Raw genomic sequence first — 17,553 nt, 5'->3', positions numbered from 1 at the left:
TTGGGGGATCCGGAGTCACACCCAGACCTGCTCCACAGGCCTCCTTTGACTTTTCTCTTCGGATTCATTATTTTTAAAAAGTGTCTCTTATCTCTAGTATTGCATTTTCTTTTCTCTCTCTTTTCAAGCAGATGATGGGAGTCCAAGTATTAAGGTGACATGTGTTGCCCGTGCCCCCCTACCCCCTGTGTTCTTATTCATTTACCTCTCATGTTGTTCCAGCGTATTGTGGGGGCACCAATGTTAAGGTCGGGTACATCGCCCTCTCCCCGCCTCCCCCCTCGGGTCAGAGCTTCAAGTGCGCCCATCCCCCAGTGGGTGCGCACCCACCCCGTTCCTAAGGGATGTGTATGCCCATCCCCTCCCCACGCCCGCCCGACACCCACCCGATGAAGGTGATTCCTCTGTGTCCACTTAGGTGTCCATCGGTTCGTACCCATTTGCCGGTGAGCGCGAGCACGTGGTGCTCGTGTGTCCATTCTTGGGATACCTGGCTTACTGGAACGGGTTCCAGCTCTGGCCAGGAGAACCACGAGAGGTGCCCTCTCACCGCTGTTCCTCACAGCCGAATAGCACTCCGTGGTGTCCACGCGCCACATTTTATTGACGCACTCGTGGGTCGATGGGCACTCGGGTCACTTCCAGGTCTTTGCGATTGTGACTTGTGCCCTGACTCTAACCCTAACCCTTACCCAGCCCGTCTCCTCCTCGGCCCCTGCCTGACTGACTCCTTCCCGCCCGGCCTGTCACCTGTCACCTGTCACCGTCCTCGGCCCCTGCCTGACGGGGCTCCTCCGTCGCCTGGGCCTTCCAAGGGCTTGGTGTGGACGCTGCTTCCAGGACGCCCTCCCAGGAACCCGGTAGCAGGGTGGCCGCAGCGTCTCGCGCAACCCAACCGTCCGCCTGCCGCCCTCGCTAAGTGGCCTGCGGGGGACGTGCTCCCGCTGTGCCGCGGGGGCCCAGCCTGGTGTCTTCTCTGAGGCCCCGCGGCTGCCACTCCCCGCAAGGGGGGAGCCGCGGAGGTGGGGACCGGCTCCTCATGGGGACGTACACCCAGCTCTCCACGTCGGATTCCGGGGCTCTCTGTCCTGCCAGAAGGCCCAGCTGGCCTGCGGGTCCTTAGAGTGGCAAAAACATCCGAAAACTGAGATTGAGGGTCCGGTGGGTGTCTGCACTTTTGTGCTGGGCACCCCAGGGAGGCCCGGGGGCTGGCTGGACAACGCGGTCTGCTGGGCTGGGGGGGGGTTTGGAGGAGCAACTGATGCCCTTTGCACTTTGGGTAGCAAGTGTCTGAGGTGTCTCTGGGCCCTGCGCCATGTGGGGGCGGGGGCGGGGGCAGGGTGGGAGGAGGAGGAGGAGGAGGAGGAGGAGGAGGAGGAGGCGGGAAGGGCCGTGGCCTGCAGTCGTGTTCCCCGGGGTGGCACAGCATGTGGCTTCTTCCACGGGCTGCTTGGCCTGGGCTCCCTGCACCTGGGCCTTTGGAGGACTGGCCCTGTGCTTGCCAACACTTCCTGCAGGGACCCAGAGCTGGGAGGTTGCATCTCTCAGCCCTGGGTCGGGCAGAGCCCCAGCGGGCCATGCCCACAACCTCTCTCAGCACGGGTCCCCCAGAAGGCTCCTTTGGGACCAGGATTCTCTTGCGGGTGACTCTTTAAGGTCTGGCCCCTGGATGGAGGGGCACCAGGAGTAGAGGAGCAGGAAGGGGAAGGGGGTGGCCATGCGAGGGGACACTTTCAGGCCAAGTCCCAGCTTCAGCCTGATCCTCCTAGGAACCCCGGGGTGGACATCACACCTCCTGGTTGCCCCGCTCTGAGACAAGGAGCCGGGCTTCGCATTCCCACAGCAGCCAGTCGTGGGCTGAGGACACCTGGGGCGTTGGGAACTCCCTGGCTTCTCCTTGGTTTAACATCTGGAGCTGCTTGGGAATTGTGCCGCCACACACACCCGAGTGCAGGTGTCTTCTGCACAGACTGCGGGCCTCGCTCTTCTGAATGCCGCTAGCTCGCCACCCACCCACGGGTGAACCTGGTCAGGGTGCTTTCTCTCAGGGGCAGACTCTGATCCGGGCGGGCTACCGGTGTGTCTCTGTTTGCTCCTTTCTTTCTTCCATTTCGGGAAAGGCTTCCCTACTGGGTGTGGAAATCTCCTATGCCTTTCCTCGCCTATTCTGTCAGCTTTCAAATTCTCTTTCAGTTGCCACCCTCACAGATGGATTAGGAAACTCTTTCCGGTGCACTCATTAGTGAAATGACCTCAATGACGCTGGAATCCAATATCTAATCGCCGATTGTTAGCGAGTCCACACGCCAGGGTGGTTGGGGTCCAATGCAGCCCCGGCCAGGCCCAGGCCCCTTGGACTGGGCCACAGGAGGACACAGAGGAGGGTCCCGGCCCCCACGGTAGCGTTGCCGGCAGTTCTCCAAGGGCTCGGGGGTTTTCCAGAGGGAGGAGATGGAGGGGACTGATTTCTTCAGCGCCCCACAAACCACGCCACCCCACCCCACCCATGGGACACATCCCGAGAGAGAGAGAGAGAGAGACGCCCCATACACTCGCTCCCCTCCCCCGTGCGCTGTGCCCCAGCCCTGGCCCGGGGGAACAGGCGGCCGCCCGGCCACAGGGTGGGGGGAGCAGCTGAAAGGGGTTGTGGGGGAGGGCGGCCCCTGGCTGGGGTCAAAGGGCGAGCGCCCCGCCCGCCCGTGCGCAGTCAGCGGCGCTGGGGGTGGGGGCGGGGAGGTGAAGGAGGCCAGGCGAGGAGAGGAGGGGGGCTGGAAGGTCTCCACCTTGGCGGGTCCAGCCGTGGAGGCGCATCTTGTGTGAGTGTGAGTGAGAGACTGAGTGTGAGTGTGTGTGTATAGAGAGACAGCCCCCAACCCCGGCCCGCCGCTCCCTGCCCGCCCCGCCTGTCACCCCCGTCCCTGGGAGCCCGCCGGACCCGGCCGGCGAACTCAACAGGCCCGGCCCGGCGCGGGTCAGCGCCGGCGCGGGGCCTGGGGCGGGAGGAGGCGGCGGGGAAGCGCAGAGAGGCTCCGCTTCTTGAGCGGGGCAGGGGCGCCCTCCGCCGTCCACGGCCACACCACCCCGAACGCGCCCGATCTCGGAAGCTAAGCAGGGTCGGGCCTGGTTAGAACTTGGATGGGAGACCGCCGGGGAATACCGGGTGCCGTAGGCTTCTTCTTCTTCTTCTTTTTTTTTTTTTTTGCCTCTGGTTCTGTCGCGTTTCTGGGAGTGCGGGGGCGGCCCCGGGTGGGGGTGACCCCCACCCTCAGCGCCCGCCGCGGTGCCTGGCGCCCCAGCCCGCACTGTGGGGCCTCCTCTTGTCCCGAGCCGCGACACCGCCGCCACGCGGCAGCATGCGTGGCTTCTGGACTGTCAGGTCTCAGACCAAAGGTCTGCTCTGTGGGAACCGACACGCTGGAGGAAACCTTGAGAGTCTGAGAGGGGAGGGAGTTGCAGAAGAAGGCCAGGATGTCATTTTGAGGGAGTATGTGACCAGAACTCGTCCCGTTGCTTTTGGGGTTCTATGGGCTACACGCAGGAATCTTTGGTGGTGGCACCTGATGTTGGGGGATCCGGAGTCACACCCAGACCTGCTCCACAGGCCTCCTTTGACTTTTCTCTTCGGATTCATTATTTTTAAAAAGTGTCTCTTATCTCTAGTATTGCATTTTCTTTTCTCTCTCTTTTCAAGCAGATGATGGGAGTCCAAGTATTAAGGTGACATGTGTTGCCCGTGCCCCCCTACCCCCTGTGTTCTTATTCATTTACCTCTCATGTTGTTCCAGCGTATTGTGGGGGCACCAATGTTAAGGTCGGGTACATCGCCCTCTCCCCGCCTCCCCCCTCGGGTCAGAGCTTCAAGTGCGCCCATCCCCCAGTGGGTGCGCACCCACCCCGTTCCTAAGGGATGTGTATGCCCATCCCCTCCCCACGCCCGCCCGACACCCACCCGATGAAGGTGATTCCTCTGTGTCCACTTAGGTGTCCATCGGTTCGTACCCATTTGCCGGTGAGCGCGAGCACGTGGTGCTCGTGTGTCCATTCTTGGGATACCTGGCTTACTGGAACGGGTTCCAGCTCTGGCCAGGAGAACCACGAGAGGTGCCCTCTCACCGCTGTTCCTCACAGCCGAATAGCACTCCGTGGTGTCCACGCGCCACATTTTATTGACGCACTCGTGGGTCGATGGGCACTCGGGTCACTTCCAGGTCTTTGCGATTGTGACTTGTGCCCTGACTCTAACCCTAACCCTTACCCAGCCCGTCTCCTCCTCGGCCCCTGCCTGACTGACTCCTTCCCGCCCGGCCTGTCACCTGTCACCTGTCACCGTCCTCGGCCCCTGCCTGACGGGGCTCCTCCGTCGCCTGGGCCTTCCAAGGGCTTGGTGTGGACGCTGCTTCCAGGACGCCCTCCCAGGAACCCGGTAGCAGGGTGGCCGCAGCGTCTCGCGCAACCCAACCGTCCGCCTGCCGCCCTCGCTAAGTGGCCTGCGGGGGACGTGCTCCCGCTGTGCCGCGGGGGCCCAGCCTGGTGTCTTCTCTGAGGCCCCGCGGCTGCCACTCCCCGCAAGGGGGGAGCCGCGGAGGTGGGGACCGGCTCCTCATGGGGACGTACACCCAGCTCTCCACGTCGGATTCCGGGGCTCTCTGTCCTGCCAGAAGGCCCAGCTGGCCTGCGGGTCCTTAGAGTGGCAAAAACATCCGAAAACTGAGATTGAGGGTCCGGTGGGTGTCTGCACTTTTGTGCTGGGCACCCCAGGGAGGCCCGGGGGCTGGCTGGACAACGCGGTCTGCTGGGCTGGGGGGGGGGTTTGGAGGAGCAACTGATGCCCTTTGCACTTTGGGTAGCAAGTGTCTGAGGTGTCTCTGGGCCCTGCGCCATGTGGGGGCGGGGGCGGGGGCAGGGTGGGAGGAGGAGGAGGAGGAGGAGGAGGAGGAGGAGGAGGCGGGAAGGGCCGTGGCCTGCAGTCGTGTTCCCCGGGGTGGCACAGCATGTGGCTTCTTCCACGGGCTGCTTGGCCTGGGCTCCCTGCACCTGGGCCTTTGGAGGACTGGCCCTGTGCTTGCCAACACTTCCTGCAGGGACCCAGAGCTGGGAGGTTGCATCTCTCAGCCCTGGGTCGGGCAGAGCCCCAGCGGGCCATGCCCACAACCTCTCTCAGCACGGGTCCCCCAGAAGGCTCCTTTGGGACCAGGATTCTCTTGCGGGTGACTCTTTAAGGTCTGGCCCCTGGATGGAGGGGCACCAGGAGTAGAGGAGCAGGAAGGGGAAGGGGGTGGCCATGCGAGGGGACACTTTCAGGCCAAGTCCCAGCTTCAGCCTGATCCTCCTAGGAACCCCGGGGTGGACATCACACCTCCTGGTTGCCCCGCTCTGAGACAAGGAGCCGGGCTTCGCATTCCCACAGCAGCCAGTCGTGGGCTGAGGACACCTGGGGCGTTGGGAACTCCCTGGCTTCTCCTTGGTTTAACATCTGGAGCTGCTTGGGAATTGTGCCGCCACACACACCCGAGTGCAGGTGTCTTCTGCACAGACTGCGGGCCTCGCTCTTCTGAATGCCGCTAGCTCGCCACCCACCCACGGGTGAACCTGGTCAGGGTGCTTTCTCTCAGGGGCAGACTCTGATCCGGGCGGGCTACCGGTGTGTCTCTGTTTGCTCCTTTCTTTCTTCCATTTCGGGAAAGGCTTCCCTACTGGGTGTGGAAATCTCCTATGCCTTTCCTCGCCTATTCTGTCAGCTTTCAAATTCTCTTTCAGTTGCCACCCTCACAGATGGATTAGGAAACTCTTTCCGGTGCACTCATTAGTGAAATGACCTCAATGACGCTGGAATCCAATATCTAATCGCCGATTGTTAGCGAGTCCACACGCCAGGGTGGTTGGGGTCCAATGCAGCCCCGGCCAGGCCCAGGCCCCTTGGACTGGGCCACAGGAGGACACAGAGGAGGGTCCCGGCCCCCACGGTAGCGTTGCCGGCAGTTCTCCAAGGGCTCGGGGGTTTTCCAGAGGGAGGAGATGGAGGGGACTGATTTCTTCAGCGCCCCACAAACCACGCCACCCCACCCCACCCATGGGACACATCCCGAGAGAGAGAGAGAGAGAGACGCCCCATACACTCGCTCCCCTCCCCCGTGCGCTGTGCCCCAGCCCTGGCCCGGGGGAACAGGCGGCCGCCCGGCCACAGGGTGGGGGGAGCAGCTGAAAGGGGTTGTGGGGGAGGGCGGCCCCTGGCTGGGGTCAAAGGGCGAGCGCCCCGCCCGCCCGTGCGCAGTCAGCGGCGCTGGGGGTGGGGGCGGGGAGGTGAAGGAGGCCAGGCGAGGAGAGGAGGGGGGCTGGAAGGTCTCCACCTTGGCGGGTCCAGCCGTGGAGGCGCATCTTGTGTGAGTGTGAGTGAGAGACTGAGTGTGAGTGTGTGTGTATAGAGAGACAGCCCCCAACCCCGGCCCGCCGCTCCCTGCCCGCCCCGCCTGTCACCCCCGTCCCTGGGAGCCCGCCGGACCCGGCCGGCGAACTCAACAGGCCCGGCCCGGCGCGGGTCAGCGCCGGCGCGGGGCCTGGGGCGGGAGGAGGCGGCGGGGAAGCGCAGAGAGGCTCCGCTTCTTGAGCGGGGCAGGGGCGCCCTCCGCCGTCCACGGCCACACCACCCCGAACGCGCCCGATCTCGGAAGCTAAGCAGGGTCGGGCCTGGTTAGAACTTGGATGGGAGACCGCCGGGGAATACCGGGTGCCGTAGGCTTCTTCTTCTTCTTCTTTTTTTTTTTTTTTGCCTCTGGTTCTGTCGCGTTTCTGGGAGTGCGGGGGCGGCCCCGGGTGGGGGTGACCCCCACCCTCAGCGCCCGCCGCGGTGCCTGGCGCCCCAGCCCGCACTGTGGGGCCTCCTCTTGTCCCGAGCCGCGACACCGCCGCCACGCGGCAGCATGCGTGGCTTCTGGACTGTCAGGTCTCAGACCAAAGGTCTGCTCTGTGGGAACCGACACGCTGGAGGAAACCTTGAGAGTCTGAGAGGGGAGGGAGTTGCAGAAGAAGGCCAGGATGTCATTTTGAGGGAGTATGTGACCAGAACTCGTCCCGTTGCTTTTGGGGTTCTATGGGCTACACGCAGGAATCTTTGGTGGTGGCACCTGATGTTGGGGGATCCGGAGTCACACCCAGACCTGCTCCACAGGCCTCCTTTGACTTTTCTCTTCGGATTCATTATTTTTAAAAAGTGTCTCTTATCTCTAGTATTGCATTTTCTTTTCTCTCTCTTTTCAAGCAGATGATGGGAGTCCAAGTATTAAGGTGACATGTGTTGCCCGTGCCCCCCTACCCCCTGTGTTCTTATTCATTTACCTCTCATGTTGTTCCAGCGTATTGTGGGGGCACCAATGTTAAGGTCGGGTACATCGCCCTCTCCCCGCCTCCCCCCTCGGGTCAGAGCTTCAAGTGCGCCCATCCCCCAGTGGGTGCGCACCCACCCCGTTCCTAAGGGATGTGTATGCCCATCCCCTCCCCACGCCCGCCCGACACCCACCCGATGAAGGTGATTCCTCTGTGTCCACTTAGGTGTCCATCGGTTCGTACCCATTTGCCGGTGAGCGCGAGCACGTGGTGCTCGTGTGTCCATTCTTGGGATACCTGGCTTACTGGAACGGGTTCCAGCTCTGGCCAGGAGAACCACGAGAGGTGCCCTCTCACCGCTGTTCCTCACAGCCGAATAGCACTCCGTGGTGTCCACGCGCCACATTTTATTGACGCACTCGTGGGTCGATGGGCACTCGGGTCACTTCCAGGTCTTTGCGATTGTGACTTGTGCCCTGACTCTAACCCTAACCCTTACCCAGCCCGTCTCCTCCTCGGCCCCTGCCTGACTGACTCCTTCCCGCCCGGCCTGTCACCTGTCACCTGTCACCGTCCTCGGCCCCTGCCTGACGGGGCTCCTCCGTCGCCTGGGCCTTCCAAGGGCTTGGTGTGGACGCTGCTTCCAGGACGCCCTCCCAGGAACCCGGTAGCAGGGTGGCCGCAGCGTCTCGCGCAACCCAACCGTCCGCCTGCCGCCCTCGCTAAGTGGCCTGCGGGGGACGTGCTCCCGCTGTGCCGCGGGGGCCCAGCCTGGTGTCTTCTCTGAGGCCCCGCGGCTGCCACTCCCCGCAAGGGGGGAGCCGCGGAGGTGGGGACCGGCTCCTCATGGGGACGTACACCCAGCTCTCCACGTCGGATTCCGGGGCTCTCTGTCCTGCCAGAAGGCCCAGCTGGCCTGCGGGTCCTTAGAGTGGCAAAAACATCCGAAAACTGAGATTGAGGGTCCGGTGGGTGTCTGCACTTTTGTGCTGGGCACCCCAGGGAGGCCCGGGGGCTGGCTGGACAACGCGGTCTGCTGGGCTGGGGGGGGGGTTTGGAGGAGCAACTGATGCCCTTTGCACTTTGGGTAGCAAGTGTCTGAGGTGTCTCTGGGCCCTGCGCCATGTGGGGGCGGGGGCGGGGGCAGGGTGGGAGGAGGAGGAGGAGGAGGAGGAGGAGGAGGAGGAGGCGGGAAGGGCCGTGGCCTGCAGTCGTGTTCCCCGGGGTGGCACAGCATGTGGCTTCTTCCACGGGCTGCTTGGCCTGGGCTCCCTGCACCTGGGCCTTTGGAGGACTGGCCCTGTGCTTGCCAACACTTCCTGCAGGGACCCAGAGCTGGGAGGTTGCATCTCTCAGCCCTGGGTCGGGCAGAGCCCCAGCGGGCCATGCCCACAACCTCTCTCAGCACGGGTCCCCCAGAAGGCTCCTTTGGGACCAGGATTCTCTTGCGGGTGACTCTTTAAGGTCTGGCCCCTGGATGGAGGGGCACCAGGAGTAGAGGAGCAGGAAGGGGAAGGGGGTGGCCATGCGAGGGGACACTTTCAGGCCAAGTCCCAGCTTCAGCCTGATCCTCCTAGGAACCCCGGGGTGGACATCACACCTCCTGGTTGCCCCGCTCTGAGACAAGGAGCCGGGCTTCGCATTCCCACAGCAGCCAGTCGTGGGCTGAGGACACCTGGGGCGTTGGGAACTCCCTGGCTTCTCCTTGGTTTAACATCTGGAGCTGCTTGGGAATTGTGCCGCCACACACACCCGAGTGCAGGTGTCTTCTGCACAGACTGCGGGCCTCGCTCTTCTGAATGCCGCTAGCTCGCCACCCACCCACGGGTGAACCTGGTCAGGGTGCTTTCTCTCAGGGGCAGACTCTGATCCGGGCGGGCTACCGGTGTGTCTCTGTTTGCTCCTTTCTTTCTTCCATTTCGGGAAAGGCTTCCCTACTGGGTGTGGAAATCTCCTATGCCTTTCCTCGCCTATTCTGTCAGCTTTCAAATTCTCTTTCAGTTGCCACCCTCACAGATGGATTAGGAAACTCTTTCCGGTGCACTCATTAGTGAAATGACCTCAATGACGCTGGAATCCAATATCTAATCGCCGATTGTTAGCGAGTCCACACGCCAGGGTGGTTGGGGTCCAATGCAGCCCCGGCCAGGCCCAGGCCCCTTGGACTGGGCCACAGGAGGACACAGAGGAGGGTCCCGGCCCCCACGGTAGCGTTGCCGGCAGTTCTCCAAGGGCTCGGGGGTTTTCCAGAGGGAGGAGATGGAGGGGACTGATTTCTTCAGCGCCCCACAAACCACGCCACCCCACCCCACCCATGGGACACATCCCGAGAGAGAGAGAGAGAGAGACGCCCCATACACTCGCTCCCCTCCCCCGTGCGCTGTGCCCCAGCCCTGGCCCGGGGGAACAGGCGGCCGCCCGGCCACAGGGTGGGGGGAGCAGCTGAAAGGGGTTGTGGGGGAGGGCGGCCCCTGGCTGGGGTCAAAGGGCGAGCGCCCCGCCCGCCCGTGCGCAGTCAGCGGCGCTGGGGGTGGGGGCGGGGAGGTGAAGGAGGCCAGGCGAGGAGAGGAGGGGGGCTGGAAGGTCTCCACCTTGGCGGGTCCAGCCGTGGAGGCGCATCTTGTGTGAGTGTGAGTGAGAGACTGAGTGTGAGTGTGTGTGTATAGAGAGACAGCCCCCAACCCCGGCCCGCCGCTCCCTGCCCGCCCCGCCTGTCACCCCCGTCCCTGGGAGCCCGCCGGACCCGGCCGGCGAACTCAACAGGCCCGGCCCGGCGCGGGTCAGCGCCGGCGCGGGGCCTGGGGCGGGAGGAGGCGGCGGGGAAGCGCAGAGAGGCTCCGCTTCTTGAGCGGGGCAGGGGCGCCCTCCGCCGTCCACGGCCACACCACCCCGAACGCGCCCGATCTCGGAAGCTAAGCAGGGTCGGGCCTGGTTAGAACTTGGATGGGAGACCGCCGGGGAATACCGGGTGCCGTAGGCTTCTTCTTCTTCTTCTTTTTTTTTTTTTTGCCTCTGGTTCTGTCGCGTTTCTGGGAGTGCGGGGGCGGCCCCGGGTGGGGGTGACCCCCACCCTCAGCGCCCGCCGCGGTGCCTGGCGCCCCAGCCCGCACTGTGGGGCCTCCTCTTGTCCCGAGCCGCGACACCGCCGCCACGCGGCAGCATGCGTGGCTTCTGGACTGTCAGGTCTCAGACCAAAGGTCTGCTCTGTGGGAACCGACACGCTGGAGGAAACCTTGAGAGTCTGAGAGGGGAGGGAGTTGCAGAAGAAGGCCAGGATGTCATTTTGAGGGAGTATGTGACCAGAACTCGTCCCGTTGCTTTTGGGGTTCTATGGGCTACACGCAGGAATCTTTGGTGGTGGCACCTGATGTTGGGGGATCCGGAGTCACACCCAGACCTGCTCCACAGGCCTCCTTTGACTTTTCTCTTCGGATTCATTATTTTTAAAAAGTGTCTCTTATCTCTAGTATTGCATTTTCTTTTCTCTCTCTTTTCAAGCAGATGATGGGAGTCCAAGTATTAAGGTGACATGTGTTGCCCGTGCCCCCCTACCCCCTGTGTTCTTATTCATTTACCTCTCATGTTGTTCCAGCGTATTGTGGGGGCACCAATGTTAAGGTCGGGTACATCGCCCTCTCCCCGCCTCCCCCCTCGGGTCAGAGCTTCAAGTGCGCCCATCCCCCAGTGGGTGCGCACCCACCCCGTTCCTAAGGGATGTGTATGCCCATCCCCTCCCCACGCCCGCCCGACACCCACCCGATGAAGGTGATTCCTCTGTGTCCACTTAGGTGTCCATCGGTTCGTACCCATTTGCCGGTGAGCGCGAGCACGTGGTGCTCGTGTGTCCATTCTTGGGATACCTGGCTTACTGGAACGGGTTCCAGCTCTGGCCAGGAGAACCACGAGAGGTGCCCTCTCACCGCTGTTCCTCACAGCCGAATAGCACTCCGTGGTGTCCACGCGCCACATTTTATTGACGCACTCGTGGGTCGATGGGCACTCGGGTCACTTCCAGGTCTTTGCGATTGTGACTTGTGCCCTGACTCTAACCCTAACCCTTACCCAGCCCGTCTCCTCCTCGGCCCCTGCCTGACTGACTCCTTCCCGCCCGGCCTGTCACCTGTCACCTGTCACCGTCCTCGGCCCCTGCCTGACGGGGCTCCTCCGTCGCCTGGGCCTTCCAAGGGCTTGGTGTGGACGCTGCTTCCAGGACGCCCTCCCAGGAACCCGGTAGCAGGGTGGCCGCAGCGTCTCGCGCAACCCAACCGTCCGCCTGCCGCCCTCGCTAAGTGGCCTGCGGGGGACGTGCTCCCGCTGTGCCGCGGGGGCCCAGCCTGGTGTCTTCTCTGAGGCCCCGCGGCTGCCACTCCCCGCAAGGGGGGAGCCGCGGAGGTGGGGACCGGCTCCTCATGGGGACGTACACCCAGCTCTCCACGTCGGATTCCGGGGCTCTCTGTCCTGCCAGAAGGCCCAGCTGGCCTGCGGGTCCTTAGAGTGGCAAAAACATCCGAAAACTGAGATTGAGGGTCCGGTGGGTGTCTGCACTTTTGTGCTGGGCACCCCAGGGAGGCCCGGGGGCTGGCTGGACAACGCGGTCTGCTGGGCTGGGGGGGGGGGTTTGGAGGAGCAACTGATGCCCTTTGCACTTTGGGTAGCAAGTGTCTGAGGTGTCTCTGGGCCCTGCGCCATGTGGGGGCGGGGGCGGGGGCAGGGTGGGAGGAGGAGGAGGAGGAGGAGGAGGAGGAGGAGGAGGAGGAGGCGGGAAGGGCCGTGGCCTGCAGTCGTGTTCCCCGGGGTGGCACAGCATGTGGCTTCTTCCACGGGCTGCTTGGCCTGGGCTCCCTGCACCTGGGCCTTTGGAGGACTGGCCCTGTGCTTGCCAACACTTCCTGCAGGGACCCAGAGCTGGGAGGTTGCATCTCTCAGCCCTGGGTCGGGCAGAGCCCCAGCGGGCCATGCCCACAACCTCTCTCAGCACGGGTCCCCCAGAAGGCTCCTTTGGGACCAGGATTCTCTTGCGGGTGACTCTTTAAGGTCTGGCCCCTGGATGGAGGGGCACCAGGAGTAGAGGAGCAGGAAGGGGAAGGGGGTGGCCATGCGAGGGGACACTTTCAGGCCAAGTCCCAGCTTCAGCCTGATCCTCCTAGGAACCCCGGGGTGGACATCACACCTCCTGGTTGCCCCGCTCTGAGACAAGGAGCCGGGCTTCGCATTCCCACAGCAGCCAGTCGTGGGCTGAGGACACCTGGGGCGTTGGGAACTCCCTGGCTTCTCCTTGGTTTAACATCTGGAGCTGCTTGGGAATTGTGCCGCCACACACACCCGAGTGCAGGTGTCTTCTGCACAGACTGCGGGCCTCGCTCTTCTGAATGCCGCTAGCTCGCCACCCACCCACGGGTGAACCTGGTCAGGGTGCTTTCTCTCAGGGGCAGACTCTGATCCGGGCGGGCTACCGGTGTGTCTCTGTTTGCTCCTTTCTTTCTTCCATTTCGGGAAAGGCTTCCCTACTGGGTGTGGAAATCTCCTATGCCTTTCCTCGCCTATTCTGTCAGCTTTCAAATTCTCTTTCAGTTGCCACCCTCACAGATGGATTAGGAAACTCTTTCCGGTGCACTCATTAGTGAAATGACCTCAATGACGCTGGAATCCAATATCTAATCGCCGATTGTTAGCGAGTCCACACGCCAGGGTGGTCGGGGTCCAATGCAGCCCCGGCCAGGCCCAGGCCCCTTGGACTGGGCCACAGGAGGACACAGAGGAGGGTCCCGGCCCCCACGGTAGCGTTGCCGGCAGTTCTCCAAGGGCTCGGGGGTTTTCCAGAGGGAGGAGATGGAGGGGACTGATTTCTTCAGCGCCCCACAAACCACGCCACCCCACCCCACCCATGGGACACATCCCGAGAGAGAGAGAGAGAGAGACGCCCCATACACTCGCTCCCCTCCCCCGTGCGCTGTGCCCCAGCCCTGGCCCGGGGGAACAGGCGGCCGCCCGGCCACAGGGTGGGGGGAGCAGCTGAAAGGGGTTGTGGGGGAGGGCGGCCCCTGGCTGGGGTCAAAGGGCGAGCGCCCCGCCCGCCCGTGCGCAGTCAGCGGCGCTGGGGGTGGGGGCGGGGAGGTGAAGGAGGCCAGGCGAGGAGAGGAGGGGGGCTGGAAGGTCTCCACCTTGGCGGGTCCAGCCGTGGAGGCGCATCTTGTGTGAGTGTGAGTGAGAGACTGAGTGTGAGTGTGTGTGTATAGAGAGACAGCCCCCAACCCCGGCCCGCCGCTCCCTGCCCGCCCCGCCTGTCACCCCCGTCCCTGGGAGCCCGCCGGACCCGGCCGGCGAACTCAACAGGCCCGGCCCGGCGCGGGTCAGCGCCGGCGCGGGGCCTGGGGCGGGAGGAGGCGGCGGGGAAGCGCAGAGAGGCTCCGCTTCTTGAGCGGGGCAGGGGCGCCCTCCGCCGTCCACGGCCACACCACCCCGAACGCGCCCGATCTCGGAAGCTAAGCAGGGTCGGGCCTGGTTAGAACTTGGATGGGAGACCGCCGGGGAATACCGGGTGCCGTAGGCTTCTTCTTCTTCTTCTTTTTTTTTTTTTTTGCCTCTGGTTCTGTCGCGTTTCTGGGAGTGCGGGGGCGGCCCCGGGTGGGGGTGACCCCCACCCTCAGCGCCCGCCGCGGTGCCTGGCGCCCCAGCCCGCACTGTGGGGCCTCCTCTTGTCCCGAGCCGCGACACCGCCGCCACGCGGCAGCATGCGTGGCTTCTGGACTGTCAGGTCTCAGACCAAAGGTCTGCTCTGTGGGAACCGACACGCTGGAGGAAACCTTGAGAGTCTGAGAGGGGAGGGAGTTGCAGAAGAAGGCCAGGATGTCATTTTGAGGGAGTATGTGACCAGAACTCGTCCCGTTGCTTTTGGGGTTCTATGGGCTACACGCAGGAATCTTTGGTGGTGGCACCTGATGTTGGGGGATCCGGAGTCACACCCAGACCTGCTCCACAGGCCTCCTTTGACTTTTCTCTTCGGATTCATTATTTTTAAAAAGTGTCTCTTATCTCTAGTATTGCATTTTCTTTTCTCTCTCTTTTCAAGCAGATGATGGGAGTCCAAGTATTAAGGTGACATGTGTTGCCCGTGCCCCCCTACCCCCTGTGTTCTTATTCATTTACCTCTCATGTTGTTCCAGCGTATTGTGGGGGCACCAATGTTAAGGTCGGGTACATCGCCCTCTCCCCGCCTCCCCCCTCGGGTCAGAGCTTCAAGTGCGCCCATCCCCCAGTGGGTGCGCACCCACCCCGTTCCTAAGGGATGTGTATGCCCATCCCCTCCCCACGCCCGCCCGACACCCACCCGATGAAGGTGATTCCTCTGTGTCCACTTAGGTGTCCATCGGTTCGTACCCATTTGCCGGTGAGCGCGAGCACGTGGTGCTCGTGTGTCCATTCTTGGGATACCTGGCTTACTGGAACGGGTTCCAGCTCTGGCCAGGAGAACCACGAGAGGTGCCCTCTCACCGCTGTTCCTCACAGCCGAATAGCACTCCGTGGTGTCCACGCGCCACATTTTATTGACGCACTCGTGGGTCGATGGGCACTCGGGTCACTTCCAGGTCTTTGCGATTGTGACTTGTGCCCTGACTCTAACCCTAACCCTTACCCAGCCCGTCTCCTCCTCGGCCCCTGCCTGACTGACTCCTTCCCGCCCGGCCTGTCACCTGTCACCTGTCACCGTCCTCGGCCCCTGCCTGACGGGGCTCCTCCGTCGCCTGGGCCTTCCAAGGGCTTGGTGTGGACGCTGCTTCCAGGACGCCCTCCCAGGAACCCGGTAGCAGGGTGGCCGCAGCGTCTCGCGCAACCCAACCGTCCGCCTGCCGCCCTCGCTAAGTGGCCTGCGGGGGACGTGCTCCCGCTGTGCCGCGGGGGCCCAGCCTGGTGTCTTCTCTGAGGCCCCGCGGCTGCCACTCCCCGCAAGGGGGGAGCCGCGGAGGTGGGGACCGGCTCCTCATGGGGACGTACACCCAGCTCTCCACGTCGGATTCCGGGGCTCTCTGTCCTGCCAGAAGGCCCAGCTGGCCTGCGGGTCCTTAGAGTGGCAAAAACATCCGAAAACTGAGATTGAGGGTCCGGTGGGTGTCTGCACTTTTGTGCTGGGCACCCCAGGGAGGCCCGGGGGCTGGCTGGACAACGCGGTCTGCTGGGCTGGGGGGGGGGGTTTGGAGGAGCAACTGATGCCCTTTGCACTTTGGGTAGCAAGTGTCTGAGGTGTCTCTGGGCCCTGCGCCATGTGGGGGCGGGGGCGGGGGCAGGGTGGGAGGAGGAGGAGGAGGAGGAGGAGGAGGAGGAGGAGGAGGAGGAGGAGGCGGGAAGGGCCGTGGCCTGCAGTCGTGTTCCCCGGGGTGGCACAGCATGTGGCTTCTTCCACGGGCTGCTTGGCCTGGGCTCCCTGCACCTGGGCCTTTGGAGGACTGGCCCTGTGCTTGCCAACACTTCCTGCAGGGACCCAGAGCTGGGAGGTTGCATCTCTCAGCCCTGGGTCGGGCAGAGCCCCAGCGGGCCATGCCCACAACCTCTCTCAGCACGGGTCCCCCAGAAGGCTCCTTTGGGACCAGGATTCTCTTGCGGGTGACTCTTTAAGGTCTGGCCCCTGGATGGAGGGGCACCAGGAGTAGAGGAGCAGGAAGGGGAAGGGGGTGGCCATGCGAGGGGACACTTTCAGGCCAAGTCCCAGCTTCAGCCTGATCCTCCTAGGAACCCCGGGGTGGACATCACACCTCCTGGTTGCCCCGCTCTGAGACAAGGAGCCGGGCTTCGCATTCCCACAGCAGCCAGTCGTGGGCTGAGGACACCTGGGGCGTTGGGAACTCCCTGGCTTCTCCTTGGTTTAACATCTGGAGCTGCTTGGGAATTGTGCCGCCACACACACCCGAGTGCAGGTGTCTTCTGCACAGACTGCGGGCCTCGCTCTTCTGAATGCCGCTAGCTCGCCACCCACCCACGGGTGAACCTGGTCAGGGTGCTTTCTCTCAGGGGCAGACTCTGATCCGGGCGGGCTACCGGTGTGTCTCTGTTTGCTCCTTTCTTTCTTCCATTTCGGGAAAGGCTTCCCTACTGGGTGTGGAAATCTCCTATGCCTTTCCTCGCCTATTCTGTCAGCTTTCAAATTCTCTTTCAGTTGCCACCCTCACAGATGGATTAGGAAACTCTTTCCGGTGCACTCATTAGTGAAATGACCTCAATGACGCTGGAATCCAATATCTAATCGCCGATTGTTAGCGAGTCCACACGCCAGGGTGGTTGGGGTCCAATGCAGCCCCGGCCAGGCCCAGGCCCCTTGGACTGGGCCACAGGAGGACACAGAGGAGGGTCCCGGCCCCCACGGTAGCGTTGCCGGCAGTTCTCCAAGGGCTCGGGGGTTTTCCAGAGGGAGGAGATGGAGGGGACTGATTTCTTCAGCGCCCCACAAACCACGCCACCCCACCCCACCCATGGGACACATCCCGAGAGAGAGAGAGAGAGAGAGAGAGACGCCCCATACACTCGCTCCCCTCCCCCGTGCGCTGTGCCCCAGCCCTGGCCCGGGGGAACAGGCGGCCGCCCGGCCACAGGGTGGGGGGAGCAGCTGAAAGGGGTTGTGGGGGAGGGCGGCCCCTGGCTGGGGTCAAAGGGCGAGCGCCCCGCCCGCCCGTGCGCAGTCAGCGGCGCTGGGGGTGGGGGCGGGGAGGTGAAGGAGGCCAGGCGAGGAGAGGAGGGGGGCTGGAAGGTCTCCACCTTGGCGGGTCCAGCCGTGGAGGCGCATCTTGTGTGAGTGTGAGTGAGAGACTGAGTGTGAGTGTGTGTGTATAGAGAGACAGCCCCCAACCCCGGCCCGCCGCTCCCTGCCCGCCCCGCCTGTCACCCCCGTCCCTGGGAGCCCGCCGGACCCGGCCGGCGAACTCAACAGGCCCGGCCCGGCGCGGGTCAGCGCCGGCGCGGGGCCTGGGGCGGGAGGAGGCGGCGGGGAAGCGCAGAGAGGCTCCGCTTCTTGAGCGGGGCAGGGGCGCCCTCCGCCGTCCACGGCCACACCACCCCGAACGCGCCCGATCTCGGAAGCTAAGCAGGGTCGGGCCTGGTTAGAACTTGGATGGGAGACCGCCGGGGAATACCGGGTGCCGTAGGCTTCTTCTTCTTCTTCTTTTTTTTTTTTTTGCCTCTGGTTCTGTCGCGTTTCTGGGAGTGCGGGGGCGGCCCCGGGTGGGGGTGACCCCCACCCTCAGCGCC

At 63.7% G+C, this 17,553-nt stretch overlaps 5 pseudogenes; all 5 read left to right on the top strand.

The window, feature by feature from the left end:
• Window positions 1-3,063: 3,063 nt before the first annotated feature.
• Window positions 3,064-3,172, top strand: LOC142872648 (uncharacterized; annotated as a pseudogene).
• A 3,455-nt stretch (window positions 3,173-6,627) lies between these two features.
• On the top strand, window positions 6,628-6,736 carry LOC142872647 (uncharacterized; annotated as a pseudogene).
• A 3,455-nt stretch (window positions 6,737-10,191) lies between these two features.
• Window positions 10,192-10,300, top strand: LOC142872646 (uncharacterized; annotated as a pseudogene).
• Window positions 10,301-13,761: 3,461 nt separating this feature from the next.
• Window positions 13,762-13,870, top strand: LOC142872644 (uncharacterized; annotated as a pseudogene).
• A 3,474-nt stretch (window positions 13,871-17,344) lies between these two features.
• LOC142872643 (uncharacterized) lies at window positions 17,345-17,453 on the top strand (annotated as a pseudogene).
• The last annotated feature ends 100 nt before the right edge of the window (window positions 17,454-17,553 follow it).

The sequence above is a fragment of the Microcebus murinus genome, chromosome 8 (assembly GCF_040939455.1).
Source record: "Microcebus murinus isolate Inina chromosome 8, M.murinus_Inina_mat1.0, whole genome shotgun sequence".
NCBI classification, from domain to species: domain Eukaryota; kingdom Metazoa; phylum Chordata; class Mammalia; order Primates; family Cheirogaleidae; genus Microcebus; species Microcebus murinus.
This window is presented reverse-complemented; position numbering and strand designations above follow the sequence as displayed.